This window comes from Arachis duranensis, chromosome 2 (genome assembly GCF_000817695.3).
Source record: "Arachis duranensis cultivar V14167 chromosome 2, aradu.V14167.gnm2.J7QH, whole genome shotgun sequence".
Lineage (NCBI taxonomy): Eukaryota > Viridiplantae > Streptophyta > Magnoliopsida > Fabales > Fabaceae > Arachis > Arachis duranensis.
The window spans coordinates 82,319,341-82,327,043 of record NC_029773.3 but is presented as its reverse complement, the minus strand read 5'-3'; positions in this window follow the sequence as shown (position 1 = coordinate 82,327,043).

The window sequence follows — 7,703 nt, the reverse complement described above, 5'->3', positions numbered from 1 at the left end:
AATCTGATAGTTAAAAAATAATATTTATTTCGACATTAATTTTATTGAAAAAAATTTAGAAACAACAATAATAATTAGGATAAAACACAGAACTAAACCAAACTCACTCAATATTATATAATTTATCCAAATTTAAAAACGTTACATAGATTTTTCAAATACATATTTTTATATAAATCAGATGAATGTCATTCAATTTACCAATTTTCATAATAAATCAAAGCTACTAAAGTCGATTTATCAACAAAAATACAAATCAAAGTAGTCTGAGTCAATTTATGCTTGCATGTCACGTCCCTAATAAATCAAATTACATGGACTCCATTTATGCATGCATATAATGTCACTAATCATTCGAAACAAGTTGTTTCGATTTTCTTCTTGTTCCTATATAATTTGAATAGGGCTTATTTAAATTATACACAATGGGCTCTTATGTTATTTTGATTTGAGCTTAGTCGATTTATTTGTGTTTTTCTTATAAAAAATGTTCGAATTGAGCTCATTCAAATAATATTTCACAAATCCTACTCCACGAAAATTTAAAGAAACTTAAATTCAAACACTCCAATATTTGGATAAGCTGCTAATGGAGGATAATCTGGGTTGTCTTTATTATTTGGACAGAATTGCTCATATAACTGGTGTCATCAATAAAGAGATTAAAGCATATATGTTTTTTAAGAAAATAGGATTAGATATTTAATTTTTTTGTTTTTTAAAGCTAATCATAATTTACAATTTTTAAACTAGATAAAGTGGTTAAGTTAATGACTTATTAGTTTTTAAAGATTTGACGGGACAATTTTTAATTTAAATAGTGATTACAAATAACTAAAAAATTATGAATAGTGAAGATAATGGGTAGTGAAATATAGTTAGAGTATAAATAAGGTCTTAACATAAATTTTAGATACATTTTAAAACGGTAGCATATAAATTTTAATTAATTTTTGGATTTGCAAAATTTTAGTTAACTAATTATTGATACATGTAATATTATAAAATAAAGAAATATCATTTTTTTTAAAGATATGTAATTACATTGTTTTATAAATAAAAAAAAATATATTATCTATTTCAATAAACACCAAATACTAGCAAAAAGAAAACTAATAGAAGAGATTGAAAATTCACAAAAAATAATATTCTATAACTTGAGTCATTTTTTGCTGGAGCTTTCTTGCTGTTTTCACAATTATTATTACCGCCCGCTTCTCACTTTTAAAGACCTCTAAATTTCTCGTCTTTCACAACAACCAACACAGAGATGCAAGAAGGGCTAAGAAGATTGTTCTCTTCCAATGTCTTTAGTTACCGTTTGCCACGAGACTGCAAACTCTATGGTTCTATTTTGCAATAAAGTATTCACAAAAGGAGAGGAAGACCAAATCTCAGGAGTGGGACTGCATTGGACCAAGGCGTGAAGGATTGTTTCGTTGCCATTTTTGCATCTTCAACACATTGCTAAAGTGTCTGAGAATCTTTGATTGATTAAATTGACTACAAGTAATTTTTCATAGGCTGCTCTCGACAGAAATTTTTTTACTTTGGATGGTAATTTTAAGGGATAAGTACTTTTTTCGTCCTTAAGGTTTAGACTGAAAATCAAATTCATCCCCGACCTTTTTTTGTTATTAAAATCATCATTAACGTTACAAAACGTTATAAAATCATCAACAGAAAAAAAAAGACACAGAACAAAAGAAGAGAGAAATAGAGAGGAAGAAGAAAGAAAAGGAAAGAAAGAAGAAGGAAACAAAGCAGAGCAACAGCCGGTGTTGAGTTATTGGCGCCAATCACCGCTGTGCGGAGCTCTTGTGGAGCCTCAACTCGAAGCAGAGACCCGACTCAAAAAAGTTATAACGGTTCGGATCTGTCCGCAAGAACGGAATCAGAGTGGAACTGGAAACGGAAGGGAGGGGAGGAAGCTTTCGCTAGAGACAGTGGAGGTTCTGGCGAGGACGAGTCAGGTAGTCACGAGTCACCGCAACTGTTTGTCATCTCCATCGTTGCTTCGGTCGTGAGTCACGAGTCATGAGTCACGGTGGAGGTTTCGGCAAAAACTAGCGAATGCTTTCCTTTATGATTGCCGTTCAGCGAGAGAGATCGAGGATTGTGTTCATGTTCCCTGTTTGAAGAGGGTTTCTCAGGATAGAGAGGGTTTGGGGTTCATGTAGTGTGTGGGTTTGAGTTGTTTTTTTTTTTAATGTTCTAGGTTTTTTCGTTTGGCCCTCTTTGTGGAGTTGATGAATCCTGGATTTTGATTGTAAAGTTTGAAACTTTTCTGAGTTTAAATATGGGACTGTGCATTGATACCTCACATCAAGTGCAATTCAGCAGCAACTGTGCCATTCTCAATGCATTTGGTTTGTTATGTGCTGTACTAGTTTTGATACATTTGTCATGGTCATTTGGAGCTTGGGAATTCAGGTTTTCCTTATTTTTACCTTTTTTAAGAATCTATATCTAGCTTGAGCATTGTTTTTCAATTACTTGTGATTTTGAAGCAATTTTTGTACAAAATTTATCTTTAATGTAGTTTCTATTTTTCTAATTTTGGGGATTAAAATTATTTTTGGAATTTGTCAATCAAGGGTTTGGGTAGGTTTTTTTTTAATATTTTTTAACTTTGTTTAACAGTAAAATTGTCCAAAAAATATTATTTATGGACAAAAGGATGATTTTATAACATTTTGTAACGTTTAGGATATTTTAATAACAAAATAGGTCGGGGACGAATTTGATTTTTTCCCCAGATCTTAGGGACGAAAAAAGTAATTAACCCTAATTTTAACCTCCAAATTAATTTCCAAAGCATTGAACTCGTCATCATCGTTGAAAGGTGCTCAACTGGCACATGAGAAAAATTATAAGAAACCCAGTATTCCAAGGCCACATCCCTGCCCATTCAACATTGTCTTCACCATCGTTGTTTAGTAGCAGGGAGAGAACTCGCAAACTGAGATCAGGAGAAAAAACTGCTTTAATTAGCTCTCTATTTCATCTTTCATCTACTGTAAATAAATCATGTAACCAATGAATGTTTGTTACTAGATTGTTGTTTTTACTAAGCCTAAAAAGTTAGGGTGGGAGTAACCATGAGTCCTCCCAGATACGAACAGTTGTGTCAGATTCTATACTCCATTTCAAATTCTTTTTTTACCATTTTTCTTTCCTCCAGTAGATTTTGCCAACTCCAGGAAGGTTGGTTTCCTTTATCTGCCAAAAGGAAATTAGTGTATCTATAATTTTTTTTCTTTGAGCATATTTGTAAGTTGCGAATTACGCTTAATAGTAATTCGCCAAAACTGTTTACCCATCAAGGCTAGGTTCTGAGCTCTGAGATCCTTAAATCCTAATTCGTCTTTCTTTTTGGGTCTGGTCATACAATTCCAACTAACTCAAGCCAACTTTCTCTTCACTCCCTTCTGACCTCACCAAAATTGTCTTAGAATTCTGTGTATGTCTTCCACTAGAGAATCTGGAAGTTTAAAACATGAAAGCATATATATTAGAATAGCTTCTCCGACAGATCTGATTAAAACATGTCTATCACCTGCTGACAACAGATTCCTCTTCCAAATTTGAATTCTTTTCTGAACTTTATTCTTTATTGTAACAAATGTAGCCCTTTAAAATATCTGAATAATAGATAGAAGGTTTAGATATTTATCTTGTATTTTCACATGCTCTATGTTAAGTAGTTCTGCTAGCTGTTGTCTTCTGGCGAGTGAGGTGTTTTAACTAAAAAAAACTGTTGATTTGTAGAGGTTAACTTTTTGCTCGCTAAACATCTCATATTCATTGAGTAGAGATATGATATTTTAACATGATTCCTCATTTACCTTTTCAAATAAGATAGAGTCATTAGCAAATAGAAGATGATTGATTGTTGGAGACCTTCTGTGAATCTGAATTTCCTGAATAGACCTGTTTTGCTCTGCCTTGTGTAACATATAGGATAATCCTTTCGCACAGAATAGAATTAGATAAGGTGACAAGGGATCTCCTTGCCGGATACCCCCTTTTTGGCTTAAAAAAGTCATAAAATTGACATTCCACAAGAATAGAGTAAGAAACAGTAGTGACTAATTCTCTGATCCAAGAAATTCATCTGTTTTCAAAACCCATTTTCTCCACGATGAACCATAAAAAACTCCATTCAACTCTATCATATACTTTACTCATATCCAATTTAATAGTCATTTCACATTCTAATATGCACCTTGTAATTTTGAGATAGTGCATAAATTAATGAGTTATTACAATATTATCAAAAATTAATTTATCCTTTAAAAACGCACTCTAGTTTGAACTTATTAAATTATTCATAAAATAATCCTAAAATCTATGTACTAAAACTTTAGAAATAATCTTATAAAAGATTGAGGATAAGCTAATAGATCTAATCTATGACATGTCTCTAGTATTCGGGATCTTAGGGATCAAGCAAATCTTTGTGTGGTTAAACACCTTCAAAATTTTACCTCCACCAAAGAAGCTACGAACTGCTTGAAAAATATCAGCACTTACAATGTCCCAATAAAACTGAAAAAATTATATTTTAAATCTATCCTCACCTGGAACAATTTGAGGACAAAAATGCTAAAAGTAAATATCTTGGTTTTCTCCACAAAGATTGATCTCATTTCTCCGATTCATGAAAACTGTAATCGGAGGACTGAAATCACTGAATATATCACTAGGTTCTAATGGGTTAGGGAATGAAAATATTTTCTTGAAATAATTTTCGGCCACCAAAGCATATTTTGTGGATCTGAAACCATCTCACCATCATTTCGAACTAGTCCCCAAATTTTATTTTTTTTGGTTTCTAGCTTGGAACTTCTGATGAAAGAACTTTGTGTTGCTATCCCCTTCTTTCAGCCACTTGCATCTTGATTTTTCCTTCCAAAAACTTCTTTTTGATAATTCCTTTTCTACTTTTTTCTTTACATCTAACATCTCTGGTCCACCAAAGTTAGGGGTGGCAATGGGGCGGGTAGGGGCGGATTTTTGCCCTACCCGACCCCGCTCTGCCGTCCTGTTTTGCATATACTACCCGCCCCCATCACTACCCGCAGGTAGTAAATAACAGAACCGGAACCCGCCCCTGCGGGTACCTGCTCCACCCCGACCCGTCCTGTAAAAATTAAATATTTTAATTTTTACCTATTCATATATAAATTAAGACAAAAATTTAAAATTCATAGATAAATTAAAATATAAACATAAAATTCATACAATGTCATTAGTTAAAATAACTTGAAATTAAAAAAAATATTGTTAGATCACTACAAATTTAACACCATAATAAAGAAATTACAATATTAGAAATAAAATGATTTTCAACCCTTATTCTTGATCACTTTCAATATCTTCATCATCATTAAAAGTTTGCAAATCAAAATTTAAACATGAAAATTAAAAGAGATAACAATTAACAAATTAATTGGTACTATGAAAAAAATTACCATAAAAGTACTTTTCCTACAAATTTAAAAAGAAAAAAAAAGAAGCAAATTAGTGAAAAGGCAATCAAACCGATTTTAAGTGTACAATAATTGGAATTTTTAATTTACATACCGAAAACAAGAAAAACCTCAAAATCAGAATGCACAATTTTTCAAAACTAAGTAACAGTTGCTCATGATTCAGCATGTAGATGAAGCATACTTATCAAACAAACTGCCGATTGAAATATAATTTCATGTCATGAGAAAATCAAGGCACAAAAGTGCACAATAAAGTATCCACATACATATATGTATCATGGAAAAAAAGGGGAAACAAGTATCTATGCATAGATGATTTTATCCAGAAAATAACAAACGAACTGATCACCTGTTTAGGAAGACATTGATGAAAATCATAATCAAAAGACAAGAAGAAAGATAGTGTGCGCTACATTGTGCCGAAGTTAGGAATCTAGTTTTTCCTATAACAGGACATCTGTCTCAACTGAATAATATCTCAGATGAAAACTGCATCAAAACATTCTATTTCACATAAGATCTCTCATAATTTCTTCAAACATATACTACAAGATAGTTTTTGAACTAAAATTTTTGACGTAGGGATAAATCAACATATAGAGTTTTAGTATACCTATTTCTCATTTCTCACTGTAATTATGACCATAAATTTCATCCAGATAATTACTGAGGTAACTTTCAAATTTTGGGGGGATCTCCTAGGATAAATCAAGAGACACACAATTTGGAATATGCAAAATAAGATTAGTAGATTACACACACCAACCCGGTAGTTTATAGAACTGAGTTTTCAAACTTTCAGAGAATCCTTTCAGCCAAATTCAACAGAAAATAATTTGCAGTACCATCAAAAGAACTTCTTCTTTGTCTATTCGCATGACATCCAAAATTAGCCAGAGATTAAACATATCTAATCATTCAAAAAGAAAAAAAGGCTGGGATAAGGGCAAGAACTGTACCGATGCTATGCGCGGAGAATCTGGTGGAGGTGGCGCATTTCGGGACCAGGAGAGGTGCAGACGACTGGACGAGGGTCGATTCCGATGCAAATAGTAACTTCCAAATAGTAACTTTCAGTAGAAACAAACTTCATTGACTCTTCAAAAACCACTTTGTTTCTTTGAAAAGGAATACAGCTCATTCTCCAAAACAACTAGAAATAAAGAGTAAGCAATGAGACTATCCCCAAAAGACCATGCTCTAGTACATTCAACAATAAAGTACCCAAAAAATAGAAATCATCCACAAAAAATCATAAATGAGACCTTAAAGATGACTGTGGCATGATGAAACAAACAAAACTCGACCTCTTCGAAGTCTCAAATAAAGTAAGAGAAAAGAGAAGCAAAAGCATAATTAGCACATCACAAATCTGATTATTTTGTCAATGTTCTCTGAAGCCTAATCATGAAATGAATAACAGGAACATCACTTTGTTTACTCTACTATAATCTTTATTCTTATAATTGAATCTTATATATAAAAATAAATAAATAAATAATACTCAAGAGAAAAATACAGTGGCAAAATAAGCATGATTCAACCATTTTTATCATATTAATCTGAACAAGTTTGCATACAAATAGAATTGCATGCAGCAACAAATTCATGCTCAAATAAAAATTAGGACAAAATTGTAACTCAAATTAAAATTAGGGAACATTGCAAACCCTGAATAAAATTATCAAAAAAAAAGTAGTGATTCGCAGCAGACTCACAGCAATGGCGACAGACTCACGGCGACGAAGGACGGAGGACGGAGGACAGAGGACGTCGGGTAAGTTCTGCGCTTGGACGGAGGATGACGGTGGCAAAGTTCTGCTCAGCTGCTCTCGGACGAAGGGTACAGCGATGGACTCACAGCGACGGTGACAGATTCACAGCGACGAAGGAAGGAGGACGGAAGACGGAGGCTAGGTTCTGCGCTCGGACAGAGGACGTTCACGGCGAAGCGCTACTCAGATGCTCTCAGACAGAGGATGGTGGCAAGAACGAGTAGGTGTTGGAGAAGAAGAAGGCAAGAAGCTCGATGCTCTATTGGCTATTGCTCTCAGCCTCAGCCTCTCACTGTGATTTCTGGAATTTGGAGAAGAGAAGAATAAATTCAGGGTTTCAAACTTTCAATGTTGCATCTGTAAGAAAATCCGCCCCGCACCCGGGGCGGGTTATTACCCGCACCGACCGGGTAGGGGCGGGGCGGGGACC